Here is a 26,400-nt window from a genome sequence, read left to right as displayed (position 1 = left end):
ATGCATCTCTTGTTTATAGATACACAGAAACCCCCCCAGTTTAATTTTTTAATAGGTGCAACTATCGAAAGGAAATAAAGTCAATATGGAATCAGTAGACTACTACTGAGTTAACCTATCAAATACAACACTGCCCAAGGTTTTTCAGTCAATTTGGAAGCTGTTATGTCCTGCGTGGCATTCCATGCACCTGCATCACACACACCAGCACAGGGATCTGCACTGGAGGCAGAAGGTTTAAGGAAAAAAGCCCAAAAATCACGTATTTGCAGCAGGAAAGACCCTGTTCCTCAGTGTTCTGCAGAGCTGCTGTGACTGTGCCACCTCCCTGTCCGGGCAAACCAAACCTCTGCAGGGCACAGGAGCCAGGGCTTTATTTCAGCCCATGTTCAAAGCCAGACAATCCAAAATAGAGCCCTCGCACAGAATGGGTTTCATCCTTTGTTTACTGCCTTAAATGCACAGAGGAACAGGCCAGAAGGCAAACCCTGAGCCCTGAAAACAGTGAAACACAAGGCAAAGGGGCAAGACACAGACCTGTGCTCACCAAAGAGCAAACACCCATGATAACAGCTTCCTAACACCCAGAAATGCAACAGAGGTAAAAATGCAAGGAAGGGAACACAAAGCAGTACGAGTGACCTGGTAGAGCAAACTGGCATGTGTTTGATTCCAGGGATAAAAAGCTAAAGGAACAGACGTGCCCTGGCCAAAGGCCAGCTCCTAACAGAACACAAACCTCGTAAGATCTGAGTTCTGGTTTTGATTTCCAACCCATGAACTTTAAGTGGATTTGAAATCACACAGAACATGTTCACCCATTTGTGTTTGTAGGAGGAAGAACAGACGGGCAGGCTCTGGCTGGGGCAGGGACACAGCTGCCCCTGTGGCTGCCCAGGCAGGCCCTGGTCCCTCTGGAGCCAGCACAAAGGAGTGCCCGCAGCTGGCAGTGCCCTGCGGGGCTGCCAGAGCCCAGGGGCAGCTTTGGCCAGGCTTTGTTGTTGCTGCCGAGTTTACAAGGAAAGGTTTCTACTCCAGGAGGCAAAGGGGGGGCTGGGGGAGCCTCCTGCACCACGTCCATGGCCTGGCTGGAGCTGTACCCCACACACCCCACAGCAGGAACATTGCAGTGACCACAGGCTGGGAACACAGGGGAGAAACTTCCTGAGATCAGGAACAGCTCTTACAGGCAACTGGGTATAACTGGGAAAGGGGAACAGCATTTCAGGCACACAGAACATCTATCAGACACCTGCAGAGAAGGCTGTGCATCTGCAATCTCCCTTGCTGTTCCAGTCTCATTAACAGCTCTACTGCAAGGTGTTATTTCTCTCCACAAACTTTTTTTTAAACAATTTCTTTCAATTATATGTAAGATTTCATATATGTTTGGGGGCCCAGAACAAGCTTCAGAACTGCATGGTAAGTGCCCCATTAGCTCAGACTCCCACGCTCCTGACAGAGCTGCACCACCTTTCCCTGAGATGCCTCACCCTTCCCTTGGAAGGGCATATCCCAGTTCTGTCCTGAGGGAGTGTGTTACCATCACACCTGGCTCAGACAGGAAGGAGACAGAGCTGCAGTTGGAGCCTGATGTTCCATGCCATCAATACCAGGTCTCTGGGACACTGGAGGTTTAGACTGGATATCGGGAAAAGGTTCTTCCCCCAGAGGGTGGTTGGGCACTGACCAGGCTCCCCAGGGCAGTGGGCACGGCCCCAAGGCTGCCAGAGCTCCAGGAGGGTTTGGACAATGCTCTCAGGGACAGGGTGGGACTGTTGGGGTGTCCTGGGCAGGGGTTGGACTGGATGGTCTTTGTGGTCCCTTGCAGCTCCTGACTCCATGAGCAGCACTGCAGGAACACAGCACTGCTCACCACAAAGAGCAGCACCAAACATCCTTCAGCTTTCTCCTCTTCCCAGCCAGTGCAATCAGAGCACATTCTTTGGCAGAAGAAGTTCACAAAGACCCAAGAAATCAAACATAAATCTGGTGATGTGCCGAGGGGGGAAGAGCAGAGGGAAGGGAACTGGCAGGCTTTGTTATTGAGCACACTTGGTGTTATCCAACAGATCCAAGAGTAACGTACAGCAACTGGACTCTGGACAGGAAATCTATTACACTGACTGCCCTCAAGTATGTATGTTGTGATTGCAGAGAAAGCAAAATGCCTAATTCTGGATGCCTCGGGAATAAAAATGAATAAATTTATATTTTCCTAATTTTGAGATAAACCTAGTCAAAATTTTTCCATGGAAGCTATTCCTCAACAATGAACCAGGTTTCCAATAAAGCTTTTTTTTTTCCTTTTTTGTGAGAAGTATCTGCTTTTGGATGCCTTCCTGAGATGTAATCCAGCTAGGAAAACAGGACCCTAGAGCAAATAAGCTTATTGTTATAATCAAAACCTGAAGTTTTCGGTTTTTCTTTTAAAGCTGTGATTTCTCTTTGGTGAGAAGACTTTTCCAGTGAGACCTCATTTCCTGGGCATTTCCATGCAGGGAATCCCTTCAGAATTCCACAGTACAGATAACATGTTAGATTTTACAGGTGCAAACCATCCTTTTTCCCAGTTTCAGTTTTCCTTTGGGTAGAATCTGCAGGACTACACTGATCCCACGGGATCACAGCGTGTTCTGACTCCGTTCAGAGCTGAGGATCCTCAGGACCTGTGGACCTGCAGCACCAGTTCCTGCTGGGAGGCCTCAGACCTTTTACCAGCAGGTGTTTCAAGACAAACAGTGACAAATTGAACTATGGATCCTGCTCTGGGTGACACTTAAGTGACAGTTCAGGTGATACCTCGACTGTGCTTTCCATAATTGTACAACCTTCTGCAATGGCAATGGGACAATGATTTCACATGACAATGTTTCAAAGTGCACCAGGTTTAACTCCTTGACAATTAAAAATAGATTATATTTAAAATCAAGAATAAATGTGAATACTGATTAATCTCTCCACTTTTAAAGTCAAGAAAATCTTAAATTAAGGCCTTTTAACCTGCAAAGCTTTCCTGTGTCATGTTTAAAGACCTACTTTTCAGTATTTCAGCAGGGAACAAGTGCTCCTAGACAGAAACCACAGTGCCCATCTACAACCAGTTACGTGTTTATGGAAAAAAAGTGATAAATCCATGAAAAAAAAATTGCCTGGTAACTGAAGTGCTGCCACAAACTGCTTTGTAGCAGAATGAATAAAATAAATTAGAATGAAGCAAATTGCTTTAGACTTGAGGAAAAAAATCGTTGCCTAGAAAATCTGCATCTAATACATAAATTTTGTTTTAAACCCTTTACATAAATACGGCAAGATTCAATGCTAAATACAAAGCAGGCCATGTTAAATTTAACAACTGACTTTTTAAAGTAATGACTTCCTATTTTTCTACATTTCTAATGAAATAAGCAGTCCTTATATGCTAGAGAGTCTGGATTTAATTACTTTCAGAGATATTTAGATTAATACTCTCCCGTGGAGAATACTTTCAAGACACTGATCAACAGATTCCTAAGATTAAGTTAAGAACTACATTCATCATAAGTACTTTCTATCTGTTATACATAATTGCTTTTTGTATGAAAAATAAATACACAGTGCTAAGCTATTTCTTTTTTTCCTCTCCCTTCCCCAAACCTCCAGATCAGCAAGTGTGGCCACAGTACCACATCTTACAAACAGCACTGATCTCAGGCCAACAACAAGAGAGTTTTAAATTTGAACAATACACAGGTCAAATGACAAAGGGAAACATTCAGTTTTATAACAGATGATGCCATTCCAATCAGAGAACCAACAGCATTATTTTCCCTACATTTATTTTAAGAGAAGTACAAGACATTGCAAACATCGCTTCTGAAGAAGCAAAGAATCAGGACTAATAAACAGACATTTCCTAGGGCAAGAGTTGGATGCAGGGGGATGACCAGCACACACAGCTCAGAAGGTAAAGCCATTAAATCCAGTGAATTACGTGAATTATTTACAAGAATCACGTGTCTGGAATTAAAAGGGAAGGTATAGCATTTCAGCATGTTTTTCACTAAAGAGGAAAAAAGAATTTCAACTGTCCCTCGCCTTTCCAAACATTGAAAAAATATACCATAGAAGACATTTAGAAACAGTGTTGGCATTGCAACCTCTGCAGTTTGTAATGGAAGCCTGTGCCACGTTTCTTAGGGGCCACTCAGTGTCTCATTTCCCTGCCTCTGTCCTTCACCCCTCACTGTCACAGGGCAGGGACACACCAGTTTACACCCAGACCCCACTCTGCACAGCTCCAGTACAAGTTCTGTGCCCAGGACGTGCTCCTGAAAGAGGTTCTGCCACCCTCAGGGATTGTTGCACATCCATTTCATTAATTATTCTAACAACCTGTAAGTAGAGACCAGTTAAAGGAAATGCAGTTCTAACTTCCCTTACATGCCAGCAAATTAAATAACTGTGCTATCTGCTATTTCAGCATCTTAAAAGCCATTTTAACAATTCTGAAAGGTTACAGAACGAGGACAAAACCAGAGGAGCTGCATTTCTGTATTCCCCATGTATACTAAGGAGCCAACACCCCCTCAGCTTCTCTATCCAATTCAACACTTCAGCTTTTCCAAAACAAAACCGCTGCTGGGAATGGAGTGGGTGCCCCCCCTTTATCTCCATGTGCTCCTGCCCAGCATCACCAGCAGGTACAGATCACTCTGCTGGTGTCCAATGCGAACAGAGGGCAGCCCTCACTGCCGGCACATGACTCAGCTGCAATGTTTCTGTAACCTCTGCTGCCTGTCCAGCTTCTCCAACGTGAAAAATGTTCTCTAAATGAGCCAGCGGAGAGCGGGGCTGCAGTACAACTCTGTCAGGATGTATTGTTAAGCAATCCTTCATCACCAGACATGACAGCCCTACTGAAAGGACTTCTTTAGTTTATTTTAAGGGTACACAAAGCAAATAAGGGGAGTCAAAACACTGAAACCATCAACACTGACCTCCGCTGAGAAGGAAGGGGCAATGACTAGTAGAACCATGACATACAATGAAAGCAACTGTTTTAAACTCACTGGAGTGACAATTCCAAAAAGTTTAAAATAATTTTTCATAACTTAATCCTGGAATGCAGGCACAGTTTTTTCTAGAGTACCATGTGGAAGCCAAAGCAGTATTTTTTGCTTGTTTCTACACATACAGCTAACAGTGAGGTGGCACCACTTCCACATACAGGCTTCAGGTTCCCAACACGTGCAGCCAAGGCTTGCTGAACTAGCTCCTGCAAAGTGTCAGTACATTCCTATCCACTTGGAGGATAACCTTGTTGTCACACAAGCAAAGCAGTGATAAATTAACACGACAGAATTCAGGCTTAAATATGCAGTAAAATATCATTCACTATCGAAGTACGGCAAAAGGAGGACACTGAGTCTCCATAATGGTAAGACTCAGCAAACTGACTTTTTATTTACAAGCCAACCAACACTCAGGATTGACAGTTTTTCTTCCTAAGCTTCTGTGCACTACGTTAAAATATCAGCAAATAAAATGAAGGAATAAATGGAGAAACAACTATGAGACCAAGCTTAGCTGTTTGCATTTTGAAATTTCAACGCTACAACTTTTAGCATTCCCTCTTCCCTCATCACTTTAAAGTATCTTGGATAAAAAAAACTAAGGTTTATTTTACTGGAAGTACTAGCTAACTTTAAGAATTGTTTACAAAAACAATCCCACATCCTCCAGTCTTGTTCAGCTGTACAGATCTTCACCCCAACAACAGAAATAACTTAATGCCAGTAGTCATTCATTTACTCAAATTTCACTATTAAGCCAAAATAATGGGCTTGTGAATCAGCTGTTTTATGAAAGACAAACTGTTATTTGGTAGAATGATAGTAACAAGCCACAGTGGAGGTTCTGGTAATGCTGCCATCTCACCACAAGTGACTTAAAAAAAAAAAAAAAAGGGACAGACCAACCAGTGTTTCTCATACCTGAACTGCACCTCAATGAACTCACAGGAAGATTCAAAGGGTGGGAGTCATAAACAGGTAGGGGGAAACTTAATTAAAATATTAAGCTATTAAAAAATAACAAGAAAAACAATAAAAGCAAATGACCCTGATTTACAGCTGGAAGCAGCTCATTTCCTCCAGGGGAGTCAGAAGCAGCTCTGATTCCCTGCTGCAGGGATTTACCCCAGAGAGGGAACTGCCACTGCCTTAAACTGCTGGCAGAGCTGAGCCCCTCCTGGGCAATACAGACAGTATTTACACCTGCAGCTGATAATTCCAGCTGACTTCCCTGCCTCCCCCCCCCGGACCCCGAGGAACTGAGCTCCTGCCAGCAATCACAGTACTACAGCAAGTGCATTTTTTCTTGGGAACTGCTTAAAAAGGTAAGTCCAAACAGTGCTCACATTTACAAAAAGTTTGGGAAACACTCATTTCCCCTGTCCACGACTTGCCCAGCAAGGCAGACCTGTGTGGATCCAGACAGACAGACAGGCCCAAAACAGGACCACGCTGTCTTTTGAGGTTTACAGAGGGATTTCTCATCTCCATATAAGAGATCCATACAGGAACTGGGGCCCAGAAATCACACATATTCCAACACTAATTACAGAAAACTTCAATTTCACTGTCTAGTAATGCTGTAGCTCCTATTTTCAAGCTATGAATTGATGGCACTCTATACAAATGTAGATTCTTCTTTCTCTCTGCCCACCAGAGCACTTGGCATGAAGTTATTTATCTACCTCAAGATTCACATCCATTTTAAAAAAAATATGTACAGGGTTTTGATGCAGAATATGTTAACTGTACCCTCTGATTAGTCTACGTTTTACTCTCCAACGGTTCTGCAAGCAATTTTCTCTCAATCTCATCCTTCCCATGCATTCTCTTAACTGGAAAAAAGGCATTTTCCAGGGCATCTCTTCATCATGTAGTAGGCAAAGGTATACAGCATTATCCTATGGGTTTGGACTGTGGGTTTTTTCTATGAATGGAGAAACACAGCATCATTCTGACAATTTCCAGTTCTTCTGTGAATTTTACATTATTTGCATACTGGAAACCAGAGCATTTAAAAGAAAATATCAGCCCATGCACAGTCTCAGTATGAAAACACTGAAAGTCTAGTCAAAGCAGGGCAGGTTTGTTTCATAAAACCAGCAGTTATTTTCAGGTCATTTCATTTTACAACTTTACCTATTACTTTTGGTAAATATTTATATTTTGAAACAGATTTCCAAACAGGCAGCCCTCTCCTCCACGCTGCAATGAGAGAGGGAGGCATTGCATGGCTATGCCCCCTGAACCACTGCACCATGTAAGGAGGGAGTCAAATACCCAGAAATTCATACAGTTCTACAAACTAGTGAGTTGTCCTTACTTTACATCCCTTTCTTCATTACACATGGGTAAATAAAGACTGCTCAAACAGAGGGATAGAAACCAGAGGCCAGTTCAGCAACAGGTGTGTCACCAAGAGCTGGGGGGAGACGTCATTTCTGAACCCCACAGAACCCAAGGAATATTTTGCATTACTGAACCTGTCCTGTGACAAGGAATCACAGGTCAAAATCAGCCTTCAAAATGCAAAGTGAAATCCCACTTGAAAAAAAAAAAGAAGAAACACAGAAGTATGAATGACTCAAAAGAATCACTCCTATACTGCTGGCAGCTACTTGGGAGTTACAAATGTGTTCAGATTTATTAATTCAAAGGGCTGCCTGAAGAGGGAGAGATTATGAAAAATATGAAAGTTAAATGTCATTGACAATTAATTCCTCTCCGTGTTCTCTGTGCACTCCCCCTCACAAATTTAAAGCTCAGAAAGAAGGTCCTACTTCTGACCAACTAATACATGACAAGCTTCAGAGCAGGTAACCGGGCCATCCCAAAGAAGAGAGCGCATGCTGCCGATCAACCTTATCGCTCGCTAATTCCCTAATACAGGATGTTACACGCACCTACTGCACCCCCGGCTCGGTCAGCCCGCATCCTACAGGCAGAGCCCATCACAGACGGCTCCTTCCCACCCTCGCACCACGGCACACCTTTCCCAAGCCTTCCGCACCCCCTTCCCGGGCAGTGTGTCCCTCGGCGGAGCGCAGGCACACCGACACACACCGGGGGCACACCGGGACACTGCCCGCGGGACGGGACACGCACCCGCCGCCCGACCTGCACTGTTCAGGGGGGGTTCGTGTGTTCGGGGGCTCCTTCCAGCGCCGCCCTCCCACCCCTCCGTCACCCCCCGGGACAAACACCGCGCTGCCGCCCGCGGGTCCCCCCTCGCCGCCCTGCCCGGGAGCGCCGGGGGATGCCCGGGGCCGCACTGCCCTGCCCTGCCCGCTCACCTGTGCCCCGGGGCCGGGCCGGGAGCGAGTCCTGCCCGGGAGAGGGAGGGCCCGGCGCAGGTACCGGGTCGGGTCCCGCCCGGGGGAGGGAGGTCCCGGCGCAGGCCCGGCCGTGCCGGTGCCTCGGGCGGAGCGATGCTCCCTCCCCGTGCCCGGGCACCCGGGGTGCGGCTTCCTTAGTGCTCTCCGTAAGGGACACTCCGGGGCTGCTCTGCCTTTGCTGCACGCTCAGGAGGGCTGCGAAAGCCTCTTGAATGCGTTTCCTGCTACAGAATTCAAGCTCATCTGAGAGTGTATTTATGCGGCACCTTTGCTCCCAGAGAGGTTTACAAGCCCTGGCTCTGGGCACTGAGTACCTCGGTGCCATCCCCTGGCAGACTCCAGGTATTTACAGGACCTGGATTTACACCTCCCTAAGTGTGTCCCCTTCAGGATAAGGAACGGATCCCAACATACACTCCTGGCGTGGAGAAGTGGATGAGTTTGATCAGAAACTTTGAAACAGAATTAGACAGAAAACAAATTATTTGATACCTCAGTGCTGAATGAATCATTAAAGGATTAATCAGATTACTCACAGCTCTATAAAGATGCTGAGCAATGGTATTTTGCATTTCAGTCACCTTTTGCATCCAGTCCCAAAGAGGTGACGAGATGGGCCATTTATTTTCAATACAACACATCCGTCAATACTCTCCCTCTAAATATGCAAAAAACTTCAGTCAGGATCTTTGGACTTGAAATGAAACCCATATAGCAAATTGTTTAAAACCAACAACAACAGCTCCCAAACAAACAAAACCCCTAAACAAACACTGTTTTTCAAAATACCCATTTCAGAATCTAAAAGGAAAAATATTTAATCTAATAATATCTATATATTTTTAGTGATTTTTTTATATATGCTAAACTTCTTAGAGAAGTTATCTGAAACCAGTTAGTTAACATAGATTGAAGGAAAAACAAACTCCAAAAGACTGTGGATGTTATGGTTCATAAACTGGGGCTCAGTTGCAGCGTGCTGGTATGACACCCTTAAAACACCCTGCAGTCCTTCCAAACCCTGATGGTCTGGGCAAAATGTAGCTCCTGCCTCCTTTAATCAAACTTCTGTCTCTGTTCTCAGTCAGACTGTTATTTCCTACTTCATTTATTAACTATCTAGTTTGGAGTGACCAAATGCTAGGAGTAAAATCTTTCAGTGTACAGGGGAAAGTTCATTCCCAACTCACAAGGAAAATTGTTCAGGTGGATTTAGGTGTCTACACGTGGGCAGAACCGAATAAGCAAAGCTTTCACTTCTGACCAGGAAACACTGAAAAAAACAAAAAATTATAAAGCATGGGTATAGTTGAAATCTTGTAGTCATCATCAATAAATTGGAAATGTTTTGTGTTAAAGATACTGGTATTTACTTTCAGCTGATTAGATGCTTGTGTACATGTTATGTGCATAAATAAAAGATGAGAATTAGTCACCACTTGCACATCAATATGAAAATCTAAGATACTGAATTGTTATATTTTAGGACTCTTATCTTGCCAAACAAGAAACTTGAAAGCATTAGTATCAAATCAGTACAATTTCCACACTGCCTTGCTTTAGATACCAACAGTGTTTGCTCTGCCAGGTGACGTGGAAAGGCCTGACATTTTAAAGTCACATTCACTGTCATTTTTAAAAGCATCTTCCATCATTTATTCAAAGTTTGTCTCCACCTTTTTTTGCCTGTTGAAAACAGTGTGTACATAAAGCCTCTGGGAGGTTTTTCACGGCTGCAGAAATGGGGCATTAGTAATTTGTTTGAAGAAATTAATATGGTAAACAACAAAATTGTGCTAACAGCATTCCAGTAGCAAGGTGCAATCTATTTTAGCAGGAATGGCTTTGAGCTTTCAGACTTGGTTTAGTTGAATCATTATTTATTTATACACAAAGTGTGTAGTTGGAATTTCGTAGTAAAACATTAAGCTGTGAGCACACATACTTGCTACTTTTTTGACACCTGATCTGGATGTTTGTCCCTGTATCACAGCAAATAGAAAACTATATTGTAAAATGCAATTTCAGTTCTAGTTATGATTTCCTCACTACTTTTTAAAATTTCTTTAGGCCTGACCTTTTTCATATTTATATCCCATAGACAGGATTTCTTTGTGTAGTTTTTTTTTTTTCAAGTGTAAGCATAGGTTTGGTATGGTTTTAGTTGAAAGATGAATATTAGTGGTTTGCATTTCTATATCTCAAAGTTAGATCTCATACAGAACATGTTTTCAAGCTCTAGTAAGGAAGAAAATACCACCTGTAGGTAGCAAAGAATTTTTTGAGTCCTAAACAGTGCTGGAGTGTTTAGGTGCCCACCAATAGCTCATGGGACAGCATTGCTTAAAAAATTATTTGAACAAGTTCATGACGCTGACAGCACCAAATCTTCCTTTCCAAAATCACATGGGGAAAAAATAAAATCTTAAACCAGCATATTGTCTTTTCCCTTATTATTAATAAAGTTACATAAAGGGCAGATAAACCAGGAAAAAGCCCCCAAACTTAGAAAGCTACTGGAATCTTGACTATGGTGCCAGTTAAACTGGCAGCCTCGAAGCAAATCAATATTGTTTCAGTTGTTTCCTAAGGCTGGAAAACCAGACTTGTAACCAAGCTAGATAAGCACAAGCCATTGGCATGGGCTGCATTGTACTTATAAAACAGGAGCCAACAGCACAATTTTTCTGGAGGATCAGCTGGAAATTATGAACATAGTGGAATTTTACAAGGAGAAACATAAGAATTATGCATTGTGTCATGCCAAAACTGCATTGCCATACTTAAAGAAATCTTGCTATTGAAAATCAGTAATTTCGGCAAGGAAAACTACCCAGGTGAATGTACTGGCTTATAATAATTTATCATTAATTTTTTTCCTTCAAATTTAAAAAAAAAAACAAACAACAAAAACCTTCATAACCCAACAACAGATTTCAAGTTAAAATAGATAATGGCAGTGAGATCTGCCACCTCCTGTCATACAGGATTGGCTTCTCACAGATGAGTAGTTTTTCTAGATTAAAAGCAAATCTGTGAAAGGAGACACGAGCACCTCCCCCTGCAATTAGGAGCTGGCACCAGGAGAATCATGTGTTGCAGTTCTGCCCTATTTGCTGCTCATTTGTTCTTTTTTTAACACCTGGCAACACAAGAGTGACTGGAGGTGAGCAACTAAGTTTATACACAACTCAGGCCGGCTTTGATTGGGACCAGCAATCAAGTTCAGAGGGAACAGGAATTGTTTATCTAGCTGATCCCAGAAACACTAACTGGAAATGTGTATACTCCGAGGATTTAGACACCTTACAGTTGGCAACAGACAAGTCCCAAACCATTTTCTGAGTATGAGCAGCAATGTTCTCTTCCAACCAAAACAACCCAAAACTCAGTGTCATGGATCAAGCCACAAGAAAAAGAGGTTTTCCCCTTTTAACCCAGTCCTGCAGAGTATTTTATCATATTGTTCACTTAAAATAAAAAGAGTTGCTCTTTGACTACCAGCTAGAACACAGAGCTCCCCTCAGTGCCTTAAACACCATGTGGTGAGGTCATTCTCAGTCTCAGGTTTTCCATCTCTGGTCCAGAGAGCCCATCATTCCCTGTGTACCTGCCAGCATTTCCAAGGACACCGAGCAAGCAGAATGCTGCTGGTTTCTGAAGCAATCAGGGCAACTTCATTGTTCTGAACTTGACCTGGTGTCACCTGACACTGCAAAACGGCCCAGAAAACTCAGTGGGCTTCTGCCTCCCTTTTCCTGCCTTGCTGTTCCGGGAGGAGTAAGAGAATCCTCACCCAAGGTTTTTGGAAAGGACAGTTCCCTCTCCCCACAGTGCTGAGGCAGAACAGAGTGCAGACTGTTCATGCCATTTGCTCACTCTCCTGAGTTCCTGCAGCCATGTGTGCACTTCTCCCCTCTCCCAGGGCCATTCCAAGCTGAGCCAAGCAGGTGCATTTCTGCACCTGTGAGAACCCTCACACACCCTGAGGGGCTGGGGCAGGCCACTGGAGTTGGGGTCACAGTCTGGACTTCTCCAGCACTGCCTGCATTCAACCCCAAAAGGCTGCACCACTGTGAAACCTACTGCTGCAAATAACAGCCACGTGTCCATCTGAGATCTTGAGAGGTTTATCATGAACCTCCTGGGCAGTCTTTTGGGTCCTTGCTCTGAGTTGGCAACATGGGTGACCCACACAGCAAAATACCCCAACAGAACCCACAGTCTGTCAAACATTCTTGGAGACAAAATCAGAACTGACAAATGTGTCTTTAAAAACCAACCACCTGCAATTACAAACAAGTAAATAGAAATGTTAAAAAGAAGTTACCATAGACTAGATTTCCACAGAAGCCAGAACCCCCAGTAACAAGGTGCATTTGGTTTGATTCACCAGTCGGGTACCCCAAGGATAACAGGATCCACTTCACTGCTGTGTGTCAGGAGAGGACCAGAATATGGGCACCCACAGGCACATCACTGTGCTGGGAGGGATGAGCTGCCAAGAGCATCAGATTTTCTAGCTGCTACATTAGTAAAGATCTGTATGATTTTCAGCAGTGCTTGATGGGGAATCAAGGGGAGCCAGAAGATTAAAACCAAGTGTGAGGATGATTAAAATCATCCACAGAAACTGCTGGTTTATTTTAATGCAAGAGGACAATAATACAGTGAGCACTGGCTAACAGTGGTACAGCACAAATATTGAAGTGTCTGTATTAATCTAGCACGGGTCCAACTCAAGCACAACTTCCAGCTCCTGAGGGTATGAGCGATGAAGGGGAAAGTGAGAGAATCGCTGCTCAGAAAATCGCATGGCAAGAACTGCAGCTAGATTAAAAAATGAAACATGGCTTAACTTCTCAGCAAATAACACACAGTTATAGGTATTACCATGGCAGTTAGCTTTTCTTACACACCATGGCTTAAGCCAGTCATCACAGCAGTTGTCAGCAGTATGTTTTATCTGCTAGAGCATGTCTCTATCCTGCTGTAGCAAATAATGTACTTTCAGGTTTTGAGTCACTCAGCTGCACAGACAGGAATGGCCTGAACACAGGGACACATATTTGATTATTATGTATTTGATCATTTATCATTCTTCCCTTTACCATGCCACAGCAGTGTTACACAGATGCACTAAGCTTTAAAAACATGGTATTTTGATCCTGGCAGTATTATTTCAGTGGCTGAACAACAAGGAGGGTTGTGTGTGTAGAGAATGGACTGACTGCACTATAATGATTAGCATCAATCAACTATATTCACCAAATTGCACCAGCCTGGCCTGCTGCACAAGGTTGTGTGTGCTGCAGACCTGCTCTGGGCAGCTGGGGGAGAGTTCCATAATGAGAGTGATGGAACCCACCAGTTTAACAGGGGGGTTTGGTGCTATCGTGTTTCACTGCCCTTGAAAGCCAAAGTGCTTTAAACAGGTGACTTTAGCAGGTAAGAACATTGTCAAAACTTGTTTCAATAACATATGTGTTTTTAATAATACACTAGTCTATAATAACCTACAATAGTAACTCAAACTGACGTTATCTATAAAATGTAAGATCCAATATAATTCAATTAAATACCAGTCTAACAATTTTTATGCAAATTACTTTGCTCCATCTTGCACATCCCTTTATCTCTGGAGATCACTCTCAATTTCCTTTTCTGCAGCCACACTGCATTTTGGTAATATCACCACTGAAGCTGAAGATAATGTTTCAGCTCTTAAGCCTACCAGAAAATTATAGTTAGATTTATATCCACTGTAGTCACACAACTTTGCTTTCCAATGATTTTTCAAAGTACTTTTCCATGAAGTCTAGAAAGTTCAGACAGGACACCAGCATTGTTTTCAGTCTATTCTGAATTTCAGACCAGTTTTTAAGTCTATTAATAGCCTCTGTAGAAGAATGTTCATTAGAAGGAGGGCTGTAAGCACATCCTAGATCAGACTCTTCCCATTTTAAGTCCCAGATGCTTATAACTTTGCCAAACATTAAACGCTTGGGCTGAAATTTTCCATACAATGTCTGTGTCTCAAGCTGAGATGTGTTGGAAAATTTCAGCTAAAAAAAAAGCAGAACTGTTTCCAAGAATGAGGGTAGGGGAAAAACATTCTGTTTCACTTGGGGGTGGGAAGACGGACAAAAGTCAGAGACGTTTTCACTGCGGAGCCCTCTTGCTCTGATGCACTGCCCTGAAATTGGCAGGAAGGAAGAACTGTGTATAAAATTACACTCTTTCTTGTCCCCCCCCCCCCCCCGTGAAAATCAACCCAGTATGGGCTATTCATGAGCCTTTAAAAAATTGGGGCCTGGTTTTGCTTGTTTAGAAATTAAAAAGGAAATCGGGAACAACTACATGAGCTTTGGTAAGTGCTTAAGGAACCTTAGCACGGGTTAAGTCTTTCTAATGAGGGAAGAAATCTTAACTATGCTAAGACACTAGAGATGCTTAAGTCTCCTTAGGAATTTAGAGTAGCCCAGCCATGCCAGGACACCAAGCTTAAAGAAATTTTAATTGGTTAATAAGCTGTAAATTCTTAACCTATCTTAAAAGAGTTAAGTGCTATAATCCCAAATGCTTGATTCTTTTATCCAGTCAAAACAATGAGATCAGAACTCTGAGCCTCTGAAGTTCAGTATAGTTTTCCTTTGTATTGCTGGGCTGAAGTCTGCAACCAAAGTCTGAATCCACGCTCAACCAAATCTTCATGGTCAGGGGCTCAGCCTGCTTGGAATTAATATCTCTCTGCCATTTGGATGAATTTGAACTAAGAGTTCGGTTCTAAACACTGGTTGCCTGAAATGTTAGCCAAACCTTTTTTTCCCTGCTGATATTTGATACTACTAGAGGTAATTTACTGACCCTTCCTGGATAAATACCATCAGGCCAAAAACTCAGCTGAACACCATTGAACAGGGCAGTCACTATGAACAGAAATCTCTGATTGTGGGGTCACTAAGCCAAAGGGGATGTGAAGATTAAGGTAACATCCCAGGAAAATGTATAGAATTAAATTAGCCAAACTAATTTAAAATGTTATGTCACAATGAGATATACATACACACATCTCAGATACGTATAGCTGAGAAAATACACATCTGTTAGAAAGCAGTGACTTACTTGCAATTTTAATAATTATTTCAGGAGGAAAGGAGCTTTTGAAACCAGAAAAGGTTTTTCAAACCACCACATTCTACAACCATGTAAGCTAGAAATCATAACTAAAAAAACACACTGTTTTTAAAGAGGTGACATTTCTGCCTTCAATCACTTCAGCTGAAGGGCTGGGACAAGCATGCAGCTCCCATGTCTGTGAGCTGATGTGCTGAGCTCCAGGCTGTCCCAGGCAGTTTTGCTGGAACAAACTGTAATTATGCTCCAACAAGGCCCATCCCAGGCCCACCTGAGGCAAGGGAAGAATCATTACTGCCCCTTATTATACTTATAATTCATAACTAGAATATTGCTTCTTTTCATCTTGCAACTTATAATGCCTAAAAGCTTTGAAGCCTTAGAAGGCACTGCAAGTATACAATACCTACCCCATTACAAGTTCCCTTGGATTTTGAACAAAAACATTTAGATATTTAAAAATTACAAAGCAAATCTCTGTTAAGCAGGATAAGTATGTTTGAAAAAAGGTTATTTTCTCAAAGGTTAACACTCTCTAAATAGCTTGTAAAGGTACTTATTTTATCTATCTATCTGTAGATACTTCTGAAGGACCACTTATGCTTTTTAGGTATGAGAATAGACTAATTTTTCCATCCTTTATTCTTGCTGTAATCAGATAAAATTGTTTCCAAAACTCAAGTTATTGAAGTTATATCTATTATATTCATAAATATGACATGCACACAGACATATATCTCTATACATTTCAAGACTCTCTTGGCTGGCATGAGGAAAAAATGGAAGATGGACTGGCAAAAAGCTTGTCTGCAGTGAGAGATGACCTGAGTCATCAGCTGCTCAGCCAGACTGCCCAGCAAACCTGGGAAGGTTCCTGGTCAGCCTCATTCAGCCCATTTGGTGTGAGCAGGGCCCAGATCCCTGGTAGCTAATCCCTTCTAGCCAATATTCCCATGTTTTGGTTTAGCTGCATGCTTGCTTTTCCAGCCTAAAGGGATTCTGGCTGCTCCAGGAATTGTTTTTATTTTTCCAGCTCCTCATACATCAGTTTTAACTCACGTTCCTGGTGATCTTTCTCTCTATTATTTTCACTACAGAGCCTTCTGGACAGTTGGGAATTGCAGCTATTACAGCACTTCTCCTACATCTTTGGGAAAGATGGGACATGGACAGATCCTGCTGTACTGGAATCTCATCCTTTCCTTCCACCTCCCTGTGCTGAGGGAACAGCACCTCCCAGATACACCTGGTACCATCTTTGTGCACCAAACACGGGTGGGTTTGGACATTGGTAGTTAACGAAAAGAACTGTGCCCTGATATTCACTCAGTTGTCTGACAGTAGGAGCTACTCAACAGGTGCCAAGGTTGACACTAGCAAGAGTCTGTGAATGCTATTTCATTTAAATTGATCAGTAACACTCTGCATTTAACAATTCCCAATTAAACATCAGAGAGGGGCCGTTGCTGGAAACCCACTCTGCATTTGTTTTCTGTTTGCACTCAGCAGGTCTCATTTAGGTCATTACTGTTGCCTGTGTTCAGCAACAACAGACAAATAAAGAGCTTTTTTTCTTTTCAGGAAGGTCACTGGTTACATCTCTGCTGCTGATACAAAAATTTGTACTGTGAATTCTTGATCCATTTCCTTATTTTGACAGCTTTCAAACCTCCTGACAGCTATTTATAAAATAAAGGTGGGGATTTTTTTCATGGCACAGTGACTTTTCCCAGCTATTTGCTAGTTATCTGATGCCACAAGGAAAATAATGAATAGTCTAGAAATCTAATGAATTTGAATACACACTTACATTCTAATGAAGTCCCTAGGTCTTAACACACAGTCGAATACTTGACTGTGTGTAAAAGGAAATACACAATAAAAAAATGCAAGTTTAAAACTTAAATATATTTAAATACACATTGTCAGAAGTAATCTCTGGAAAGACATATATATTTTACCTAGGATGTTGTCTTTATTTAATAGTTGTATTTAATTCTTAACCTACTTATGACACATTTGAGAATGACTGATGCCTTCTTCTCTGCCCCATCCTACATGCTGTGGAACAGTGCTGAGAGACTCTGCTTCCTCAGCTCACACAGCAGCAATAGCATTCCTGGAGCTACAGCTTTTCAGGACTGATGCTGCTCAGTCCTGTTTATATCACCCAGCAAAACCACTTTCTAGAAGCACAGCAACAGGCAGTGAGACTCTCGTTCATTATGCAACAGAGTGACTCATCTTTGCTCCCCAAGTAACACTCGTTTCTTTAGCACCAAGATTGAAGGAGTTGAGGTGAAGGGAAACTCTGTCTGGAAAGGAAGAAATTGCACCTGTGAGGACTTCAGGTCTATCACATCACATCACATCGATTTTGACCTAAGCAAGAATTTTTTTTTATCAGCGAAGACCAAAACCCAACAACAAAACCCTAGTGGCCTCTCTTTTTAGCTAAATTAACATTTTCACTTGTACAAGTCCAGGATCATTCAGCTGCCTCTGTGCAGATGTATGTGTATGGCCTGATGTTGTTCTTCATCAGTCTCCAATATGAACATGGAGTCAGAGACAAATGGGAGCGTCACCTTCAGCCAGGGCCGCAATAAACTGAAAAAATAAACCCCACCGCACCAAAACATCTTTTCAGAAGTGAGGTTGTCCTGAATGTGGCAAGTCAGACCTTTAAAGTCTTTTCAGCCGCGCTGGAGGTGTGGAAAACAATCCGTTTAAGACAATATCTCAGACAAAGCCGTTGTGGTGACGCGGGGGTTAATTACAAACAACAGAGGTTCATTATCCATGCCAGAATGTTGTGTTCTCACACAAAAGGCGCTCTCACTTGTTAAATGTCTAGCCTAGACTATCAGAAATTGCATTACACTTGCTGCCCCTCCCCTTATTCCCGGACTTTCTTACCCCGGCCTTTTCTCCCCCCTTCCTCCCATCGCTATTGAAAGACAGTAATTAAACACTAAAGCCTCTCAGTTTCTGCAGCACTGCGGGGGAACTCCTCCCTGTAATAAGCACCAATTACTGGCTGCGACTGCAGCTGATGAAGGATTATCCTCTCACTGAGCTACGGCAAGCTCTAGAGTATAATCTTCAATTAGTTCAATTCATGTAGCACACTGGCAGGCAGGCCACTACGTTTCCCACGACTTACACAAACAGCCTTTCTTTGACACCCCCCAACTCTGCACAGATGGTCCCAGCACTGTCTGTTGCAAAGTTCAGTGCATCTGGCCCCTAAACCCACCTAATGCAGGCAGCAAAACAAAGCCCGCGACTCAAGTGCCCTACAGTACCTATTTGTTTCAGTAACAGCAGGCTGGCTTTTTTTTTTTAATAAAAGAAAGAGAAATTATTCAAGGAGTCAGAAAACAGGTGGATAAACAAAAAACAACCAACAATCTTCTGGACTGATACTATAAATCACTTCTAGTCATTTTAACTATGCTTGAATATTTAAAAGGCCAATCATATACTAATATAAATCATAGGGCTGCGACAGCCAAGAGATAAGAAAAGCAAAATTAAAGCTGCAAGTCTGTGCTTAGCTCTTTCCCTTAGGTATTGTAGATACCCTCAAGAAATAGTTGATTTCTGCCTTTTTTGTTTTTAACAGCTTTTCTGTTCACTACTTGGAACAAAGGCTTTTGTGAACCCAGATTTACTCTGGGCTCTGACTTCTTGCATCTGCATACTGATATTTTACATGGTCTACATATCAACTGTAATTGCTGAACCTAAAAATAAAGTGGTATTTTTTTAAAGAAGATACTCCAAAGCGGGTAAACTTCAATTGGTTGTTGGTGTGCCTTTATCTGTGTTTTTGATACTTTGCTGTCCAACTGCTAAACACAATAATTAAATAGACTGAACTAGATTAGTTCCACTGACATCATCGTCTCGTGCACTGCCTGGTTCTGTTGGCACTGCCTCTGCTTCCCAGGAGCTGCCAGCACCAGAAGGCTGCACCTAAAGGCTCCCTGCCCCAGGCACCTGCTTTTGTGGCCTGGAGTTCACATCTGACTGACACCATTTCCACTGCTGCCTCCACGTGGCTGCCTGAGCCGAACACAAAGGGATTTTTTTTCCAAAATCAGGGCATGTCCTCACGTGTAAAGAGGTTGTATAACCTTGCAGGATGACTTACAGCCATCTTTTCACATGTAACAGATTCTGTGCTTTTATGTGCTTAAGGTATATGGGCTTAGAGGTCCTCAGATCTGGAAAAGCACCTCTACATCTGAAAGTGTACCTGGTTGGTTTTTCTCCAATTATATCACTTGAGGTTCAATAACAGAGATTATTTTAATTCCTAAAGCTTGCCTCAGTCACATTCTTATACTGTCATTTACATTGTCCTGCTGAGTATATCACATATACACTTCAATCCTCAGAGAACCAAACCAGGCAGACAAAACCTCCCTGTTTGTTTTAGCTGGACTGTTCATTTCAGACAGTCGAGCAAAAGAGCCAAAAGTCAAGTGTAGATCCAGTTTGTGAAATGCCAAATACCTCGTGCAGCTTTCAAGTAAATGATCTCTAGCTGTTCTTCCCTCTGCTACTGCTCTAATTCTTCAAATTATATAGGGCTGTAGGTGTTTTCAGAGGGAATTAAAATAATAATCAAAAAAACCCAACAAAATCAGCCATTACCCTAAGGAACACAGAATTTGTATTTGCAGCAATTCAGACTTTAAAGTACCTTAGGCTGGTACACAGCTTCCAGACAGAGATCTCTAAGATCCTAATAAAGAAGATCTGAGAGGGAATGCCCTTCCTATTTCCTATAGACCCAGGAGTGGAAGGAATCCAAGCTCTACATTTATAACATTTGGGGAGTGATTGAGGCATCCTGCCAATATGAAATCAAGGAAATGTAATAGAAAAATATTCCATAAAGTTAACTTCCCTTTCTGCTGGGAACTCAGAGAAAATAAAACCCCAAAGCACAGTGCACGATGGGCTGCCTCTGCTGCAGTGAGAGGGTCACTGGTATCACACCTCCATTCTCCACTCGGAAGAAAAACAAGCAAGGTGAAAATTATCAGGCCCACAACAATTTTTTAAAAATTGGAAAGCACTGAACAGGAAAGCAGACAGTGTACAGCACACACAAAACACAGAGGGATGTGTCAGAACCTCAGACTGGGGGAGATCCATAAGGATCATCGAGTCCAGCACCCTGAGAACATCACCTCAGGCTTGAAAAAGGGTTACAGGATTGAATATATGATACACATCAGACAGAAATTAGAGAACATTCCTATGAAAAGAACGTGATACCAAGACTTGCCGGGGACTCTTTGGTTAACTGACAATTTTTGCCCAAGTAGAATACAAGCAGCAGTGCAAGTGTAAGCAATTGTGGCAGTGCCTTCACTGAGGGATGGCATCTTGAATTCATTTTACTCTCTGATCTAGTTTACTCTAATTTAAATTACTAGTTTGGGCTCTCGACGGTATCAAGTGCCATATTCAGATAGCAGGTAGACAACTTAGCCTCATAAATCAACCCATAGATCTTTTTATATGTATAACCACATGTATTTACCTGAATTTGTGTACCTGCAGGTAATCTATGGCTGCTGCCTGTGCACTGAAACTTGTGGCACTGGGAATGAACTGCAGGAATTGGGGGTCTGAGTGGCACTGCAGGGCTGCAGCCTCACTGGGATCACAGATGGGGTGGGACAGCTCAGACAGGAGCATGGCAATGGCTGGGTCCAGGCTCTGGGGGAAGGACAGGCTGGGAAGATGAGCAGGGGGAGTTGCTCAGTCCATGGGAGCAGCAGGAATGCGAGGAGCTGTGCCCGGGACAGACAGGAGCCAGGGAGAGCTCCGGGGTCAGGGGCAGAGGGCAGACGAGCATGGGAGATGGGGTGGTGGCTGTGTGCTGGGCTCTGCCTGCTCAAGGAAAAGCTATTTTCAGCCTGTGGGGAGAAGGAGCCTCATATGCACATCCCCTGGTCCTTGTGAGAGGCTCGAACCTCCCCTGGATGTGCTCAAAGGCAGCTCAGCAGGACACAAGAGCAGCACTGCTGGAACTGGTCCTTACAAACGAGGAGGATCCTGTCAGGAAAGGGAAGGTTCGAGGCACCAAACAGCCAAGTGTTTGTTTGTTTAAAGCACAAACCAGCAAAGAACAGCAAGTTTCAGGGATCCCATCACCTACTTAAGGTTAGGTGCATGCTTAAAAGCTTTCCTGGATGGGGGCCATTATTGGCCATTAATATATACACTGGGAAAAAAATCACGCCAGATAGGTTGTAATGCATCTAGAGAGCAAATTGAGTCCTGAACGCTGCCCAGGCATTATTGTGCTCTGACCTGATGAAGCATACATAATTACAGTGTTTGCTTTAAACAATGTGCCATGCTTCATGTAAATACTGTAAACAGGAGCTGGCTGGATAAAGCATTGTGTCATACCTTTTAATTCAGAGCAGGAGGATTGAAGTTTAAAGATCTCTTTGGATGACACCAGTCATGCCCCTTTACAAACGGCTTAGTCCTTAAAGACAGCTTTCTCCTAGGAAATATAAATAAAGCCTGACGTGTTATTACTGAAAATATTTGTAAGACGTTAGCAAAGTTTGCAACCAGCATTATTAACTGCACAGTAACAGGGGCTTTATTCATCAGGATGCGCATGTAATTTATTCCGTGTAAAATTCGTTATCGCAAATATCAAACACGCTGTGGATAATAAATGACGGGGCAGAAATAAAACAAAGACAGCTTTGTTTGGGGACACAAAAGCAAATTGACCCTTTTGATTTATTTGTTTTTCTAAAGAAAGGAAATGCTCATTTAGCAGATTAAAAATGAAATAGGGAAGTTGAACGACAAAAACCTTGATGAAGACGGTACTTGTTAGAACTGTATGGAAAGATAACAAGTGATTATAACAGAAAATGTGAACAGTCCGATAGAACACAAGTACGATCAAAGCTGTGAAAAAAGCAATTAAGCTGTTTTGACACTTGACTGATATGTTGAATATGTGTGTTGATTTGAGGCATTTAAACTACGTTCTTGAGCAATTCTGTTTACGGGGCACCTACCAGCATAAATTTCTTTCATCTTGCCTTATAAAGCAAAAAGAAAAATATTTCAGGAGACATGCTGTCACTGGATTATTCAGATTTACTTTGCTACACTTTCTAAGACTATACACACTTCATATTCCTATGGGAATGACACCTTCTAAGTTACTGAATAATTGGAAGATTTATTGTAAACACAGGGTGGAAAAGTAGCTCCACAGCTCACACAGTTTCCCTTTGGAGAAAAGTCACGTAAATAACTGAGTTACTCAATATGCAAGCCTATTAAGATAACTGGAAGCTTTATTCTTTCCAGGCTACAGGGAAAAAAATATAAGTAGTTTTTTTAGTGTCGACATCCAAGACACAAACTGGGTCCTGAAGGCTTTGTAAAGTCCAACACAATTCAGTAACACAGTTCAATTGTGGGAAGCATCAGCCTCAATTGCATTAGACAGCAGTTTGAGAGGTGATGTTAAGAACAGCTGTAAGGTGGTAAAGAGGACACAGTTGTTCCTAATTGTTACCCCATTTCTGATGCAAGAGCCTAACTGCAGGAGGTTCTGCATTGATTCCAGGGAGATCAGGGTTTCCTGCCTATCGTTTGTACTCTCAAATGCTCAAGGCTTTTTTTTAAGTTACTCCATGAGGTGCTTGACAGGAAACATAAACAGATGGCAGCAAATAAGAGCAAGACATGACTCTTCAGTGTTTTTGCAAATGTAAGGCAGGGCTTCAGCTGTAGACACTTCCAGGGAAATTCAGAACAAAACCCGCTATTCTCTGCCAGAGAGGCAGCTCTGTGTGGCTGAGCACTGTCACTCTGAGCACAGGACAGGAGCTCCTCCAGCCCTCTGACTGACAGAGGTGGGCTCTGGATACAGGATTCCTAGAGATGATATCCTGGAGAGCTGGGGCTTTGAAACACAGGGAGGTGATAAAAGTTCCAGAGAAAAAAAACACATCAGCCAATGAAGTCCAGTGGTCCCTATTCGTGTTTGCTTATTGTTTCTGAAGGAGTGAAATAGCGATGGAAAAATAACATTTCCTTTGTGAAAAGCCAATGGAAAAAGGCTGGTGTCCTCCCTGCTCACCTATAGCAGTCCTGACTGCTTTCTGCTCTCATTGCACTGAGGAGTGGTGGAAAGGGGAAAAAAAAAGAGGCCAATATGTCTCAGTTGTTTTGCCCTGATGCCATGCCAGAGCAGTGTGGAAGTGGGCAACCTTGTTCCAAGACACTGCAGGACAGAGAAGTACGACATGGCAAGGTGAACACTTCTCGTACATGCAGTTTAGTTACAGACATGCTGACAAACCTAAATCAAAACCTTCATGGTTCCTGTTAGGGGCTATGTTACCACAGCTGAAGTCTCAGATCCTGAGTGACAACCAGAGCACACTGGAGAAAAAGGAAGAGAGAAAGGTAGGAAAAGACTAGCCACAAGGAACAACTGATGTAAGGGAACTGGTATTCCATGCAGCCATACAACTCCAGGACCCCCTTGTAAGCCTGGGAAATGGAGATACAAGTGCAGGCCTGACAGTTTGGAACAAAACCAAAGGCTGAATTAGCCTTGGAGAAAGCTGTCAGGGCTCTCCCTTCCCTCGTGGAGCCTGAACCACTGCAGGGCCTGTTCTGCTGCCAGCTGTGCCACGGGCAGCCTGGCTGTGCACAGGTCACCAGCCACCCCCAGCTCCTGCAGAGAGGGACACATCTCCCACTGCTCCTTAGTGAGACAAGGAGGACGCTGCATCCCAGAAGGCAGGAATGAAAATGAGAAGATGACAGCCATTCTAAGCCTAGAAAGGCTTAAATTCACCCACCCTGGGCAAAACAGGCCCCAAAGAGGGGCTGTACAGGACCAACTGCGAGAGGATCATTGCTGTGACACTGCACTGCCACAGCTCCTGCCGGGTTTGGGTGACCACAACTCCCCTGCACTTCAGCCCTGAGGGCAGAGCTGGGTTTGCCACCCCATCCCTGGCTCCTCTCCATGAGCAGCTGCCCAGTTCACCTCCTTCATGCTCCTCTCCCCTCCATCATCCCTCCCCTGGCACAGCTCCCCTTCTCGTTTGCTTTTGTGCCTCATCACATTCTCCAGGCTGCTTCTTCCTCTTCATACCCTCCAGCACATATCCATCCATCCCTCCCCTCCAGCAGCACTTCCAAATTCCTTATAGCATCCTGGCTTAACTTACTGCTTCAGCTTCCTGATAATTCCATGTCCACACCACCCTGCCTGGGCCCCTGTCAGGAGGAGCCCACTACCTCATTTCTCAGCAGCAAGCAGCTCACCTGCAGCCTTTCAGAAAACAACACCCTCCTGGCCATCCTAGACATTAAGCAATCCCTCAGAGTAACTTGAAATAATGAGGTTTTCCAGAAAACAAACAAAAAGCCATTTTAGAACCATTTTGTATTTTTTCTGGGGTTTTTTTGAGCCTCATATTGAATTTTTCAACTCTCTTCAGAACATGTAAGCATGAGAATGCTTTCACTTGGAAATTAAAAACATAACTGATTTTTTCTAGACAATGTCATAATTGCCAAAAGAGGAAAAAAATATCAGAACTCCCTAACTCTTCAGGAATAAAAATCACTTCTGTATTCTGTTGGAATAGCACCTGACAACAGAATGAGTACAAATGCTGGCAACAACACCACCTGCATTTGATTTCTTGCAGCATGTTTTAAATTGGGGTTAAATTGTGTCTCAAAGTTTAGAGGAACAATTCTGTGAGTGTGAGTTACACTATTTTCATTATCAAAAAGGGTACTGAGCCCCCTGGATTGTGCCACTCGAGCAGACCAAACTAGCAGGTGAGTCCCAAGCACTCATTAGTGGACAGAATTGGAGGGAACACTTGGTAGTTTTGGTCATCTTTATTGCTACACTACTGAAATAACTCTTTTGGCTCAAATCACATGCAAACAAAAGTTATCCTACTGGGATATAGACAAATGGTTCCTCCAAAGTGTGTTTACACTGCTTCCACATCCATTGCAAAGCAAATATAAGACCCTTAGCTAAAACCCTTGAAACAAGCTGCTAAGAATTTAGCTGAGCCTCTCTATCTTGATTTCTCCATCATTTTTACATCAGGTGATTTGACAATTGTGAGACTTGTAGCGGTTGCACTGAAAGGTACCACAAGGATCAAACCTATTACACTTCACTGGCAAATAATGGCAACATGCTGGGAAATATGTAATTGCATTTACTAAGTGATAATCCCTTTAGATGCTGTAGCTGTGGTGATACCCTTTTTAATAAAGCCTGGGTCCTGGTTCCCTTTAAAGTCGACAGTAAAACTTCCCTGTGTGCCTTTGAGAGCAGATCCAGGCCCAAGTTCACAGACATGAAAGTCAAGAGAGCTTAAACAGCACTGCTCCCATGTGCTGGGCTTGGGAGAAGTTTAAGAGCAAGCCAGGAGAGGTTCAGACTGGAAGAGATCTGTGCAAGGTGTCACTGAAGCAACAGGACAGAGCTGCTGCTGCCAGAAGCAAGCAGAGGCAGGAGCAGGGCTGAACACAGGCAGGTACACACAGCATTGTTGGTAGAGAATTGGGTCAGCCCAGCCCTGGCTGCAGCAAGATAACCAGAGGCAAACACTAGTAGAAATGAGGAGAACAGAGTCATCTGGTTATTTTAATTGACCACAAGTTGACTATGAACTGCTGATACGATACATCTATGGAAAGATATATTGGAATTCATTAATGTTTCCCTGAAAAAGAATTATGAAATTTATTAAAAGGGCACTCATGAGACTTTGGGCAAAGTATCTGTGTGCTGTTCTGGTCATACAAAGATG

General features: G+C 43.1%; 1 long non-coding RNA gene across 1 annotated transcript; it reads right to left on the bottom strand.

Moving 5' to 3' along the window:
* Window positions 1–2,483: 2,483 nt before the first annotated feature.
* On the bottom strand, window positions 2,484–9,400 carry LOC113976917. Its single transcript, XR_003537214.1, has 4 exons — window positions 9,390–9,400; window positions 8,678–8,682; window positions 5,920–5,928; window positions 2,484–2,597 (listed from the first exon to the last, which is right to left on the bottom strand). It is a non-coding gene; the product is annotated as an uncharacterized LOC113976917 (long non-coding RNA).
* Window positions 9,401–26,400: the final 17,000 nt, after the last annotated feature.

This window comes from Neopelma chrysocephalum, unplaced genomic scaffold, assembly GCF_003984885.1.
Source record: "Neopelma chrysocephalum unplaced genomic scaffold, ASM398488v2 Primary Assembly neopelma1_188, whole genome shotgun sequence".
NCBI classification, from domain to species: Eukaryota; Metazoa; Chordata; class Aves; order Passeriformes; family Pipridae; genus Neopelma; species Neopelma chrysocephalum.
Note: the sequence above shows the minus strand (reverse complement) of the source record. Positions and strands in the feature narration are given on the sequence as shown.